This window comes from Ornithorhynchus anatinus, chromosome X1, assembly GCF_004115215.2.
Source record: "Ornithorhynchus anatinus isolate Pmale09 chromosome X1, mOrnAna1.pri.v4, whole genome shotgun sequence".
In the NCBI taxonomy this organism is placed as follows: domain Eukaryota; kingdom Metazoa; phylum Chordata; class Mammalia; order Monotremata; family Ornithorhynchidae; genus Ornithorhynchus; species Ornithorhynchus anatinus.
Genome location: NC_041749.1, coordinates 2,196,607 through 2,212,543, shown reverse-complemented (window position 1 = coordinate 2,212,543; position 15,937 = coordinate 2,196,607).

The following is a 15,937-nucleotide window of genomic DNA, read 5'->3' as shown; positions in this document are numbered from 1 at the left end:
CCTCCTTACCATGTAAAAGGAGGAGGAAGAAGAGATGCAGTATACATGAAAGATTCTTTTTTCTTACATTTTCTTCCCTTCCTCTCTCCGTCTTTTTTCTTCCTCCTCCTTTCCTTCCTCCTAACTCTGTAAACATATACACCAATTTAAATTTTGAGGGAGGCATGGGGGCTTTGAAGGTCTGGAACTATAGGGGGAGTAATTTCAGAGGAAAATCAACAAGGTGGGGGCAAATCCCCCCCCCCCCCGCCAACACACACATACATACTCTGATGTCAATGGCTTGCAAATAGCTTCCAACCCAGTCCGCTAGTCAGTCTGGCACTAGAATGGCCTGCTCTTCCAATGGGTTTCCAATAGTCCTTTCCAAGAACTGGCTTCATCCTAGGCTTCATCTTCAGTCATACCAGAGTTCTGCATCCTGGCTTTTCCTTGGGAAGACAGATTTGTGGAATGAACTGGTTTAACACTGTTGGCATTCCTTATTGTGCTGATTTTACAAAATGGCTTGTATTGATAAGTGGCATGGCCTAATGGAAAGAGCACACAACCCTGAGAGTCAGAGGACCTGGGTTTTCATCTTGCCTCTGCCACTTGTCTCCTTTGTGACCTAGGGTGAATCATATGCCTTCCCTGTAAAAGAGGATTCAGACTTAAGCTCATCATGGGCAGGGAATATGTCTTATTGTTGTATTGTACTCTCCCAAGTGGTTAGTACAATGGTTTGCACACAGTAAGAAATTCAATAAATACGATTGAATGAATGAATAAAGGCCGTGAGCCCTACGTGGGACGGGGATTGCATCCAACCTGATTAGCTTGCATTCACCCGAGAGATTAGTACTGTGCCTAGCACGTAGTAAACACTTAATAAATACCATAAAAAGATAGACCAGATTGTAAATTTCTTGTGGCAAGGATATATGTCTACCAACCATAATTGCACATTCCCAAATGCTGAGAACAGTGCTGTGCACACAGTAAATTATCTGACAATTAGCCCCATGCAGGACAGCAACTATGTCTAACCTGATGACCTTGTCAAAACCCCAGCATTTAGTACAGTGCTTGTTACACGGTAAGCAGCTTGAGAATCAGTGTGTTCCAGTGAATAGAGCACAGGCTTGGAAGTCAGAAGTTCTAATCCCAGCTCCACCATTGCCTGATATATGGCCTTGGGCAAGTCACTCAACTTCTTAGTGTCTGTTTCCTCACCTGAAAATTGTGGATTTAATGTCTCTTCTCCCTCCGATATGGGAGCGGAGACGGTGTCTTACTATAGTGCTGGGCACGGACCAAGTTCTTAAATTCCACAATCATTACCTCGGAATAGAGTTTGGGGCACACAGAGCATATTCAATCATTTCTGATAGTGTTCCACATTGTATTTAGTCAGAAGAGTAATGAAAAGCAGTGTTACCTAGCGGATAGGGCACAAGCCTGGGAATCTGAAGGACTGGTTCTAATCCCAGCTCTGTCACTTACCTGCTCTGTGACCTGGGGCAAGACACTTCACTTCTCTGTGCCTCAGCTACCTCAGCTGTAAAAGGGGAATTAAAGCTGTGCACCGATGTGGGACAGGGTCTGTGTCTCACCTGATTTGTTTGTACCCATCCCAGGGCTTAGTAGAGCGCCTGGCACTTAATAAGCACTTAACAAATACCGTAATTATTAAGAGTTTCCCGGAGACCCAGAAACCTATTGCTAAACCGGCTTCTAAATTTGTCCCTGAGGATTAGAAAAGACCACGTGCAATCGATTGAATAAAGCACCTGGGAAGAGATTTTGCTTCTCTTCCTTAGGAATGAGGAATGTTCGAGTAGGGACCCACAAAGTTGAACAGGACTGGCCACATAACTCTAGTGTAGCTTGAGAATCTTTGTAAGCTTCTCTTGTCAAGCTATTCTAAAAAACAACTGTGGGCACCAGGCCTGCTGAAAGCCTTTGATGCTCATTGCACTTTCCCTTTATCCTCCTCACTGCAAAGAGTTGAAACTTGCCATCATCTAAAGGAACACTTCCGTTTCTGAGTTACCCACTTTCTGACATGGAAAACCAGGGAATACAGAAGATCTTGGGCTTTCATCCGTTGTTCAGGCCTCTGTAGTTTCCACAGTATTGTATTTCCTTCCTTCCTGAAAGAAGCTGTGATAGCATCTCTGAACTATTTAAAACATTTCCTCTGCAATCCATTTACTCAACATTGTAGAAATATAGATAATTTCTTCATATACAAGTAATTCCTCCAGTTGCCATGAGAAAATCAGCTTCACATGTAAAAAAGGAATAACAAATTAGGGGCACCGTTGGTGGTCTTTCCCATCTACCTGCACACACACCCTTCATTCATTCAATCACATTTCTTGAGCACTTACTGTGTGCTCAGCACTGTACTAAACACTTGGGAAGTAAAATTCAGCAACAGACACCGAATCCCTATAGAACCCCTACCCAACAATGGGCTTGCAGTCTAGAAAGAGACAGACAACAAAACAAAATAAGTAAACAGGCATCAATGTAAATAGAATTATAGATATATATACATCATTAATAAAATAAATAGAATAATAAATATGTATATATATACACAAGTTCTATGGGACAGGGAAGGCAGTAGAGCAGAGGGAGGGAGTCCGGGCAATGGGGAGGGGAGAAGGAGGAGAGGAAAAGGGAAGCTGAGTCTGGGAAGGCCTACTGGAGGAGGTGAGCTTTCACACACATGTATAGCTTATTAGGTGGGAGAAAGAGAGGGGAGTCAGAGAGTGAAGGAGTAGAACGGGTAGAGATACAGAGAGGTGGGGAGAGGCAAAGGGGGTAGAAAAAGAAAGAGTGTGTTCTTTCTAACCTATAATTAAAATGGAAAACCCGGTTGTGAATTTCCACTTCTTGCCAATTAGTGATTAATCGCTAACAAAATTCAGGGATGGATTACAATTTACGAGCTTGCAGTAACCTTGCTGTGAGCTGGGAATGTGCCTACCAGTTCCCTTTTATTGTGCTCTCACAAGTGCTCAGTTCAGTGCTCTGCACACAGTAAGCACTCAATAAATACAATTTATTGACTGATTAAATCCACTGCACAACATACATTCTTTCTTCCTTCATTTTGCCAAGTGTAACTTGTCTGTGAATATCCACAACCACACTTTCTTGTGTGCATAATTACCTGTCCTCAGGCACACTTTTATGCTGGAGCCAAGTACTGACAGTGTGAACTCTCACTAGAGCATCTAGTCAGGTGGTCTTCCAGAGAAGTGTGGTTTGGTCAACTGCTTGGCTTCTTGGAAATATGAAAGTGTTTTGATACCAGGGAGATAAAATTTAGGCTTCATTCTGGAATGTCACAGAATCATGTAGGGCTATAGTTATTGCTGTGCCTAGATCTAAAACAACCACAGTGGTTCTTTTACTAGGTAGAAACATTTCTCATTTCTTGCTGTATGCATATTTCATTATCGAGACCATCTTCCTCTTATCAACATATCCTGTATTTGGATGATATTTCAGTCTCCCTGCAACCCAAGCTACAATTTACTACTAATAACCAAGATGGTCCTAACACAAGAAGATTAATACATGAAGTGGAAATTATTCAATCTAAATATGAAGTCTTCTTGACTAGTAAGGTCAAAAATTTTGGTTAAGTGCTCTCAAGGGAGTGCTCTATATAAAAAAAAAACCAAAAAATTGACAGACACCTGACATTAGGGTTATTGGATGTAGAATGATGTTCTAGATGGGTTTTGGGCATTCTTTTTAGCTTTAAGGATTTATAGGTAAGGTTATACATATAGGACTATTATTTGAGGTAAGAATATTGAGATTCTAGTCTCAAAATAGGGTATCAAAACCATCTCTATGAAGCTGATATTATGTGTTTAAATTCTGCCCCCTAAAATGGATTCTCTCCAGCAGAAATAAACTCTAAACCAACATATCCTTCAGCAAAGCAACAGTTTCAGGGTGAAAAGCCTGAGATGGTAAACTAATATCTGATAAAATATGGGGTGACATTTCTTTGGATGTTGATATTCTTTTAAACAAACTCCTTTGTGTCTCTATTAAAAACATATGTAGCTAACATTTGTCATGCAGGACTTTTGGTGTGTGTTCTTAGAGGAAAGAAGACCGCCCCCCCATTCCTCACAAGGATCTTCCAAAAAGAACAGGCTCCACTTTTTGTCTTTATCCATTCGCTAAAATCCTGCCGCATCATTTTAGGGGTGTGTTGTGAACAAATCTGATTTGTTAGATTACTAGCCATGGGCAGACGTGTAGAGCTAAATACTATTCCAGTCTAACAGCTCATGTGAAGTGCTAATGTAAACTATGAAATGATAAAAAGGAAAGGCAAACACTTCTCTCCCTGGAGAGGGCATCCGGCTAACGTTGCACACGGTCTCTTGGAATCCTTTGGTGGATGCCCCCATGGTGGAATGGACCTTCTCTGAGATTCATCAACTACCAAAGCAACCTCTGAAATCTTTAAATACCCCGAACTGTTTCCCCTCTGTCGCTAAATAGATTTGCTCACAAAGCAGTGACTCCATTCTCTCTTTCTTTGTGATTTCCAGTTTTCCCATCACTTGTGAAAAGCAGTGTTCCTTAGTGGGAAGAGCACAGGTCTGGGAGTTGGAGGATCAGGATTCTAACCCCAGCTTTGCCACTCGTCTGTTGTGGACCTTGGGCAGGTCATTTCATTTCTCTGGCCCTGAGATTCCTCATCTGTAAAATGGAGATTCGATACCTGCTCCTCTACTACTCTGCTCCACTACTTAGACAGTGAGCCCCATAAGGGTCAGGGGATGTCTCAGATCTCTAATGTCCAAGACTGAGCTCCCTATCCTCCCTCCCAAACCCTATCCTCTCCCTGACTTTCTCGTCACTGTGGATGGCACCACCATCCTTCCCTTCTCACAAGCCCGCAACCTTGGTGTCATCCTTTACTCTGCTCTCTCATTCACCGCACACATCCAATCCGTCACCAAAACCTGCCGGTCTCACCTTTGCAACATCGCCAAGATCCGCCCTTTCCTCTCCATCCAAACTGCTACCTTGCTGGTACAAGCTCTCATAATATACCAACTGGATTATCGCATCGGCTTCCTCTCTGATCTCCCATCCTCCTCTCTCATCCGCTTCAGTCTATACTTCACTCCGCTGCCCGGATTAGCTTTCTACAGAAAAGCTCTGGGCGTGTCATCCCCCTCCTCAAAAACCTCCAGTGGTTGCCTATCAACCTTCACATGAAGCAAGAACTCCTCACTCAGCTTTAAAGCTGTCCATCCCCTTGCCCCCTCCTACCTCACCTCCCTTCTCTCCTTCTCCAGCCCTCCCTGCAGACTCCACTCCTCAGCAGCCGCTCACGGTCCCTCATTCTCACCTGCCCTGCCTTCCACCCCTGGCCCACGTCCTACCTCTGACCTGGAATGCCCTCTCTCCTCACATCCGCCAAACTAACTCTCTTCCCCTCTTCAAAGCCCTAGAGAGCTCACCTCCTCCAGGAGGCCTTCCCACACTGAGCCCTCCCTTTCCCTCTGCCCTTCCTTCCCTCCCCACTGCCCCACTCCCTCCCTCTACCCTACCCCCTTCCCCTCCCCACAGCACTTGTGTATATTTGTGTATATTATTTATTACTCCATTTTCTTAATGATGTGTATATATCTATGGTAGTGTATTTCTACTTTGTTGGTATTGATGCCTGACGACTTGTTTTGTTTTGCTATCTGTCTCCCCCTCTTAGAGTGAGAGCCCACTATTGGGCAGGGATTGTCTCTATCTCTTGCCAACTTGTACATTCCAGGTGCTTAGTACCGTGCTCTGCACACAATAAGTGCTCAATAAATACGACTGCATGAATCTGATTATCTGAGTACTTGGTACAGTGCTTGGCACATAGTAAGTGCGTAACAAATACCACAGTCATCACTGGTATTAGATTATAAACTCCTGGAAGGCAGGGGTCATGTGGAAGATTTTTAAGAAATTTTTCTATATTCATACCAAGAAAATGACACATTTTCCCACTTATTCTGAGAGTATATTTTCTGGCCCACAATCCCTTCTCCTAAAGGTATGTCCCTAGTGTACATGTGTGTATGTGCACACACACTTAAAGAGGTCAATTCTACTGAAGCAAATTCTGCATAAAATGGGGAACCAAACTAACAACTCCGGGATTTGCCCCAATTCTCAGGAGTTATAGATCAGGTAGGCATGCACGATCTCATGGGGGGCTGGTGATGGAGAGTGGGCTGAGTGTAAAGTTCAAGACCCCATCAGCAGTCAGGCATGGGTCCACACAGCAGGCAGGAGGGACTCAAAATAAGGGAAACTTTCTCATAACTTTCCAATGGTTTGGGTGACTGCCCAGCATTTGAAAGAGGTAGAGGATTAAAAGTCATTTGGATAGATTGGGTTCTCAGTCGTAGAAACAGTAGAATGAAATTAGACAGGGCAGGAAAAGGGTACTACAGGACACCAGGAACAAAATGTCAGAAGCAAAAGCAAATAAAACCCAAATTCAATAGTCCAGGATATTTTTAGCATAAGGTTCTTGCTGTTGAGTGTCTACTGGACTCCAGTGCATTGTATTAAGAGCCTGGCAAATACAACAGCAGCAAAAATTCCAGCCCAAAAGGAACTTATATTTTTAATTTCCTTTTCTCTGAAATTTATGTGAATGCCTATCTCCTCTCTAGATTGCAAGCTCTTTGAAGGCAGTGATCACGTCTCATATCTATTAACTCTACTGAACTCTCCCAAGCATTCAGAATAGTGCTTTCCATACAGTAAGAGCTCAACAAAGGCCTTCAGTTGATTTATGCAGACGTTAAAGTATGTACAAATAAGTCGATCAGAACAAGCAGCAAAATTCATAGTGCACAGATAAATCAATTCAATCCATGAGTGGCATTTAACGAGTATATATTGCATGCAGAGCCCTGTTCTAAGCACTTGGGAGAGTACTATAGGTTAACTGACAATTTCTACTCTCAGTGGCCTTTCAATCTAGTGGCGGGGTGAGGTTGTGCAGGGGGGCTGGGAGTTAGGAGGCAGCCTTTAAAATAACCTACGGCTAGGTGAAGCGATGGACTATAAAACCGTAAACATAAGTGCTGTGGGGTTGAGGGGGCGGTAAGTACCCTAAGAGCTTAGGGAGTAGGACCAAATACATGTGTGAGGCAATGGGGAGGAAAAATAGTAAAGACCTATGAGACACAAGAACAGCAGAAACAGACCCGGAGTTTTCTATTGACCTCACGTCATATGAATTAGTAATTTTTGCCGTTGTTTACAAAGCCAACTTCGTGCTGGAATGAATTAGCAGGAAAAACCTGGGAAATAATACTTCCCCTCTATTCTGCAGGTCCAACCTTTATTAGAGAGCTGGGCTCGGCTTGGTCACGGCAATTTAAAACGGAAGTAGAGAAATTCAGAGGGTTCAGAAAAGAGTCACTAAAACGATTACAGGCTTGGAAAATGGGTTCTTCAAGAAAAGGTCTTCAGGCTGTTCGATGCAATTTAGCCAGAAGAGAAAGCTTAGTTGCAACATCAAGAAAACTTATTCCAGTGTGCTCCAGGTTCACTGAGCATCAAATAACAGGCAAGATTTCGTTGGCTATCAAGCGCCGATGATCTCTATTTGCACTCTTTGGTTATAGGGAAGGTTAAAAGATCATTTGCTTAATCCGTGGGTTTCTAGGAGGCAGGGGAAACCTTTACTAAAGGTGTTTCTTGTTATAAAGAGGTGAGAGCTTAGTAGAGCTTCAAAGGAGACGAAGGATGGAGTTTAGCCAAGTACTCGGGTTCAGGCTAGAGGATCTCCTAAATGTGTGATGGCAGACGACCAGTTGGAAGGAGTCGTATTAATGGTATTTATATAGTGCTTACTGTGTGCAGAAGACTGAACTAAGCGCTGGGAAGTAAATACAAAGATGAGATATAGACATAGTTCCTGACCTCAAGGGACAGGGAGACGGCATGGGCTACCGTGCAGAGGATGGGTCTGAGAGTCAGAAGGGCACGGGTTCTAATTCTGATTCCTCCACTCTGTTGTGTGACCTTGGGAAGGCATTTATGTCTCTGGGCCGCGGTTACCTCAGCTGTGAAATGAGGATTAATACTCTGAGCCCCATGTGAGGCATGGTCGGTCTCCAACCTGACTACTTTGTGTCTACCCCAGCACTTAGTATACAGTGCCTGGAACATAGTAAGCGCTTAACAAATATTATAAAAAAGCAGCTCACAATCTGAGAAATCTAAGTGATTCTGTGTCATATCATCAGGATGACGTTTTCCCTCATCACCAGAATCCCCTCCTGGAGGTGCCAAGAGGCAGAAGGGTTGAATCAGCCTGGTGCCGGACTTATGGCCTCTGGAGTCACCAGCCCAGGGTGGCAGAGAGAAGGAAAGATGAAATGCCCTGACACTCTGACCGGCCTCTCAGGCTGCGATTCCACATTAATCAGAGGGGTTTGAGGCAGAACCTGAAGCCAGGGTAGCTGGAATCCCAACTCTGGCCCTGCTTTTATGGACAAAACCCAAAGCAGTGAGCAACGGAGCAGATGCGTCTCCTAATTTGTCCGCCGAGTTCCCCAGCCTCGTGACTGCTACCCGGGTCCAGACCTGGGATGTGGAGAAAATTAAAGTTCTTTCCCCCTTGGAAATATATCTGTGCACGTGACTTTGTCCAGAGCTTAGTACAGCGCTCTGCACATGGTAAGCACTTAATCAAAATATTAGTAGTAATAATAATAAGTATCATAATTATCATTATAATATTATACTTACATTATAATGCTATATATTATATCATTATAATTATATATTATGCATAATTTTAAATATAATTGAGAAGCAGCATGGCTCAGTGGGTAGAGGCCGGGCTTGGGAGTCAGAGGTCGTGGGTTCCAATGGCAGCTCCAGCTCTTGTCAGCTGTGTGACTTTGGGCAAGTCACTTCACTTCTCTGTGCCTCAGTTACCTCATCTGGAAAATGGGGATTAAGACTGAGCTCCACATGGGGCAACCCGATTACCTTGTATCTCCCCCAGTGCTTAGTACAGTGCTTGGTACATAGTAAGTACTTAACAAATACCATTATTATTATTATTATTGCAATTAACAGGCACTGTACTTAATCCTGGGGAGGATACAAGCAAATTGGTTTGAACACAGTCCCTGTCCCATATGGGATTCCCAGGCTCAATCCCCATTTTACAAATTAGGGCACTGAGGCGCAGAGAAGTGAAGTGATGATGATGATGATGTCGGTATTTGTTAAGCGCTTACTATGTGCCGAGCACTGTTCTAAGCGCTGGGGTAGACACAGGGGAATCAGGTTGTCCCACGTGGGGCTCACAGTCTTAATCCCCATTTTACAGATGAGGTAACTGAGGCACCGAGACGTTAAGTGACTTCCCCAAAGTCACACAGCTGACATGTGGCCGAGCAGGGATTCGAACCCATGACCTCTGACTCCAAAGCCCGTGCTCTTTCCACTGAGCCACGCTGAAGTGACATGCCCAACGTCCCACAGCAGGCAGGTGGTAGATCTGGTATTAGGACCCATGACCTTCTGACACCCAAGTCCACGCTACACATTCCTTCTACTCTTTCCAGGTGAGAGAACCTTCCACAGACCCCAATCTTAGAGCAGAAGGGAAGAGTGAATTTAATCCTGCAGCTCACAGACCAATCCATCTGGCCGGGAGGCAGCATTTTAGGGACACCTTCTCTGTCACCATAGTGGATAATGCACGGGCCTGGAAAGTCAGAAGGACCTGGGTTCTAATCCTGACTTTACAACTGATCTGCTGTGTGTCCTTGAGCAGATCACTTCACTTCTCTGTGCTTCAGTTCCCTCATCGGGAAAATGGTGACTAACACTGAGTCCACTGTGGGTCCAGCCTGATTAGCTTGCAATTACCTCAGCACTCAGTGCAGTGCCTGGTACATAGAAAGCGCTTAATACAATTATTATCATTTATCATCATCCCCCCAAAAGCACCTGTGTGAGGCTTTAGGGGCCCGTGTATATAGAGCGCGAAAGGGGAGCGCCTCGTCGGCTCCGTCACACGGTCGCTTCTGCACAACGAGATTTAATGGGTGTAACGCCAGGGCAAGATTGATGGCCATATTTATTTCTATGATTTATGGAATGGCTTTTATTACCCAGGAGGCCGTGGTGGCCATGTGGCGGGGCACCGCTGATGGATGCCTGGGGTGCTGCTCCGTGGGTGGCAGCCAGTAACGAGGAGGAGTGAGAGAAGAGGAATGATTTTTCCAGATGAGGCAGCCAGGGATGGGGTCGGGGAAGGCTCGGAAATTTCAGGGATGAACTGGCTGAGGGAGCAGCCGAAGCTGCTACCCCTGATGAGCGGGAAGGGAGAGAGCTTCATTCGTCGGACGTCGACGGCGGCCGGGCTCGTCACGGAAAATACCGAGTGGGCAAAGGCTGATTCATTCCTGATGACGATAATGAAGAAGAAACCGAGGTCGACGTGACCCATGGCACGTTTGGAGAGCCACGCTAATGAATTAGGGCTCTGCCGGTTCGAGGCCTCGAGAGGCGTCATCTCAGTAGAGAAACCAAGGATCGAAAAATGAAGGGCTGCTGTTGGTTGCTGACTAAATATCGCCAGGCCTGAGGATCTCGCAATTCCCCAGATGATCGGTTCCTTCGGGTCGACTGCCTCTACACTGAGAGTTTCCATTTGTAGTGGAGGTCTGAGCCTCATGAGGGACAGGGACTGGGCCCAATCTGCCCATCTTGTAAAATTATTATGGTATCTCTAAGAGCTTACTTTGTGCCAAGCACCATCCTAAGTGCTGGAGTAGTTACAGCGGCATGGCGTAGCGGATTGACCACGGGCCCGGGAGTCATAAGGTCATGGGTTCTAATCCCAGCTCCATCGCTTACCTGCTGTGTGACTTTGGGCAAGTCACTTCAATTCTCTGTGCCTCAGTTACCTCATCTGTAAAATGGGGATTGAGACTGTGAGCCCCACGAGGGACAGGGACTGTGTCCAACCTAATTTGCTTGACTCCACCCCAGCGCTTAGTACAGTGCCTGGCACATAGTAAATGCTTAACAGATGCCATAATTATTATTATCATACAAGATAATCCGTTGGGGCTCACTGTTTAAGTAGGAGGGAAAAAAGATGTTGAATCCTTATTTTGCAGATGAGGGAACTGAAGCGCACAGAAATTAAATGACTTGTCCTAGGTAACACAGCAGACAGGTGGCAGAGCCTGGATTATCATCAGTGGTATTTATTGAGCACTTATAGAGCACAGTACTAGGTGCTTGAATTTGAACTCAGGTCCTCTGACTCCTATGCCCTTTCCATTAGGACACACTGTTTGCATCTACTCCCAACACTTAGCATCGGGTTTGGCCCATAGGAAGTGCTTAATTTATATCATTATTACAGTCTAGTGCTTCGATTGTCTTCTGAATGCAAATGGCGGAGTCAAAGAGCCCAGCCATTCTGAGGCCGGTTCTATCGGGTCAGGCTAACTGGGGACGTCTTTTTCGAAGCTCGGTCAACCCGGGTTGTGAGTTTCTAATGCCGGGCAAGCCCGCGCCAGGCCCCCCACCAACTCCTGGGGTAGCCCAGACCTACGCCAACCAGCCACAGCTACCCTAGGGGACAGTATGGGCCTCCCTAGGCAGCCTGGAGCCCAGATCGGGCCTCTCTGACAGCCTACAGTTAGTCCCACTCCGGACCTCCTCTGAATTCAAACCAGTATCCGGCAATGCGAGGCTGGAGCGGAACGGGCCGGATCCAGCCGGCTCAAGGCCGGCCACATTTGACACCAATTTATACAGGGGTGAAAGTAAAAGCCTGCAGCCCGTGACATCATAAAAGTTTCAGCGAGCCATCAGCCTAACATTCTGACACAGTGAGTTGGGATGCCTGAAGCCCAGGGCAAAAACAAAAGTAAGAGAGGGTTCTCTGGGGTCAGGGTCAGGGACATCCAGACCCTCTCTGTCCTCCCACCCGCGGGGCAGGGGAGAGAACCACCTAGGAAGTGTTCCTTGTTTCTCCTCCTCAACCAACACCTGGAGCCTGTCGCCCTGACCCACCCTCCATCCCTTGGTAGGACCTGAGGCGACTAAGAACCAAACTGATTTTGTATTTGTTGGTATTTGTTAAGCGCTTACTATGTGCCGAGCACTGTTCTAAGCGCTGGGGTAGACACAGGGGAATCAGGTTGTCCCACGTGGGGTTCACAGTCTTAATCCCCATTTTACAGATGAGGTAACTGAGGCACCGAGAAGTTAAGTGACTTGCCCAAAGTCACACAGCTGACAAGTGGCCGAGCCGGGATTCGAACCCATGACCTCTGACTCCAAAGCCCGGGCTCTTTCCACTGAGCCACGCTGAGTGTGGGGTCTGCTTTCCCATTCTCCCCCACCCCAAGGCCATCCTGCCCCCCTTCAGGAAGCTAGCTGATTGCCTCATGCCTGGAAACCCCCTTGGACCCTCAACATGAAAGCCCATCACAACCCTCATCACAGGAATATCACCCACCTCCCTGTAACTGCCCACTCCTTATAAGCCCCACCCCCAGAAGCCCAGAGCAGTGAAGCCTAGTGGAAAGAGCACGGGTCAGGGAGTCAGACCGGGCTTCTAAACCTGGCTCTACCACTTGCCTGTTGCGTGACCTTGGGCAAGTCAAAAATTCTCTGTGCTTCAGTTTCCTCATTTAATAAATAACATTCAATACTTCTTCTCATTACTACTTAGAGAGTGAGCACCACGTGGGTTCAGGACTGTGTCCGATATGTTCGTTTATATCTTCTCCAGTGCTCAACGTGTGGCAAGCACTTAAAGATGACTTTTATCATTATTCTGATTCATATTACTCTACTCGGGGCACTGTCCTCAGCCATTGCAAAAAGCTGCTCCTACTCATCCTGGTATTCAACCGTTCTACATGCTCCCCTCCCAGTCAATATGATGTTGGTCCAGCTGCTGCCAAGCAAATTTTGTCCCTTCCAAATAGTCACCCAAGAATGCCAGCTTCCACCTCCCATTTAGCTGCTGAAATTCAGTCCGGGCAGCTCCGCTCTACTGTCGTCACTGAAGAGAGAACATCTCAGTCATGAGAAGCAGCAGGGTCAAGTGGGCTTGGGAGCCAAAAGGAACTGGGTTCTAATCACAGCTCCTTCACTTGCCTGCTGTGAGACACTGGGAAAGTAATAATAATAATAATAATAATGTTGGTGTTTGTTAAGCACTTACTATGTGCCAAGCACTGCTCTAAACACCGGGGTAGATACGAGGTAATCACATTGTCCGAGGTGGGGCTCACAGTCTTCATCCCCATTTGACAGATGAGGTCACTGAGGCACAGAGAAGTGACTTGCCCAAGGTCACCAGCTGACAAGTGGTGGAGGTAGGATTAGAACCCACGACCTCTGACTCCCAAGCCCGGTCTCTTTCCATTGACCCATGCTGCTTCTCTGGGCCTCAGTTACCTCATCTGTATAATGGAGAATTGGACAGTAAGTCCCATGTGAGACATGGACTGTGTCCACCTGATTAGCTTGCATAATAATAATAATGTTGGTATTTAAGCGCTTACTATGTGCAGAGCACTGTTCTAAGCACTGGGCTAGATACAGGGTAATCAGGTTGTCCCACGTGAGGCTCACAGTTAATCCCCATTTTACAGATGAGGTAACTGAGCCACAGAGAAGTTAAGTGACTTGCCCACAGTCACACAGCTGACAAGTGGCAGAGTCGGGATTCGAACCCATGACCTCTGACTCCCAAGCCCGGGCTCTTTCCATTGAGCCACGTTGCTTCTCAACTACTCCATCTACTCCAGCACTTAGTATAATGTCTGGCACATAGTAGATGTTTAACAAATACCATTAAAAGAAAAATCACTGGCATGGATACACTGACTCAAGAGAGGTAGGAAACTTTGGAGGTTTCTGGGACTTTGAGCTTGCCAAGCTTCCTTGCAGTTTTGTTCCAGCTCAACTAGAGCAGTTTTGGGAATCCCATCCACTGGTAAACTGGAGCCCGTTATTGGGCAGGGATTGCCTCTCTCTATTGCTGAATTATACATTCCAAGTGCTTAGTACAGTGCTCTGCACAAAGTAAGTGCTCAATAAATACGACTGAATGAAGTGATTCATCGTGAGATAAGGATCTGCCTAGACTATAAGCTCCTCTAGGCTCTAAATTTGTTATGGGCAGAGAACCTATCAACTCTCTTGTACTCTCCCAAGGGCGTAATACAGTGCTCTGCACACAGCACTCAATAAATACTGTCGATTGATCAGATTATTCAGACCCAGAGAAAAACATCCAGAATCATCGGGACGATCGTCTCATCCCTTGGTTTCAATCTGCAGGTCAAGATAAAGCCACTCTGAGGATTGGATGGCACAGGTGTGAGATGAGTAACAATAAGGTGGGTCTTTGCTAATTTTGGGTTTTGCAGAAATTTGGGCCAGGTAAGGTGTCATCATCCCAAGGCATGTAGATGCTACTGTAGGTGTTAAAAAACAAAAAAAGAAAAATCCCCCCCTTTTTTTTTGCTACTGACTCATTATAGCTAACACACTTCATCAATAACTCCTTCCTAAAATAGCCCATAGCTCTGATAGGAAACCACCTTTAGAAGTGGATTTTCCTTTATAGAAATCAGCTAAGCAGCCTCTGGACAATGGCAACCCCAACAGAACAGTTGAAGCCAAAGAGTTTGGGTCCTTTGATCACTCAGGCTCTTTTCATGTGACCGTATTAGCCCACAATTCATTTTTATTTCCCACATCGCTCAATGCCATTTGTGTGTGTGTCTCAATAAAGGGATTTCTCTATCTGAAGCCACAGTAATTCTTGCTCTGACCCAGTAGATGGTTCCTGATGAACAAATATTTCTCCTCTGCTCAGCAATATTAGAATATTCAGTTTCATCTAATTATCCTTTATCATCATGATTAATGAACAACTAAAGGCCTGAATAGGAATAGAGACATGGTTTATGCACACTGGAAATAAAGATGGGAAAATGTGGTGTCATGAGCCTGCAAATCATCACCCACAATTCTCCTCAATATTGAAATGGTGTTTCCATTTACCATTGGCCTCTCCCTTGTTGCCCATGTGTAATCCATATGTTTTAGATTTGGGTGCACTCAACTTATCAAAACAGGTTGTTATTTGTTATTTTTAAAGAACTATTTGATGTCAAAGAAGCCATATGAACCTTTTATGTGCTTTTTTATGTGAGCTTTTTCTTTCAAGGAAAAAAGAAAGAAGTCACATTGCCCTTTTGAAACAAAAGTGGCTAAAGTCCCAGAAGACTTTAGCCACTGCTAAAATCAAAAACGTCCAGAGGAGGGTGGGTTCCTAGCCTGTCAGAGTAACCAACATTTTCCCATTCCTATTATGTATGGCCTACATCTGCATAAATGGAAAATAAGTAAATTACATAAAAGCAATGCGGAAAATTCAATATTATTTCATTTGAGAATTAAAGCCCCAAGTTCAGATAAGGATTGTAACCAGCCTGACTAGCGTGTATCTACACCAGCACTCAGTAAAATTGTCTGCCACATAGTAAGTGCATGTCAACTACCATTAAAAAATGAATTTATGCACAGGAAAGCTTGTCTTATTTAAATTTGGGAAATTTGTGAAGAAAAATGGCCAAAAATAGTTAAAAATGCTATTAAAGGATGGCTACGTAAATGGTAAAAACAGCGCATCTTTTCACCATTTGAAAACAGGACATCTGTACATTATGAATGAATAATCCATGTCGGCACTACACTGATTTCAAGTCACTATGAAGCTGTGTTTTAAGAATGCTCCTTTTACTTGTTAATCTTGTTTGAAATATAACACGATTTTGGAAAAAAAAGGGCTTAGAAATATAGATAAAGGAATAATACTGTTCTCAGA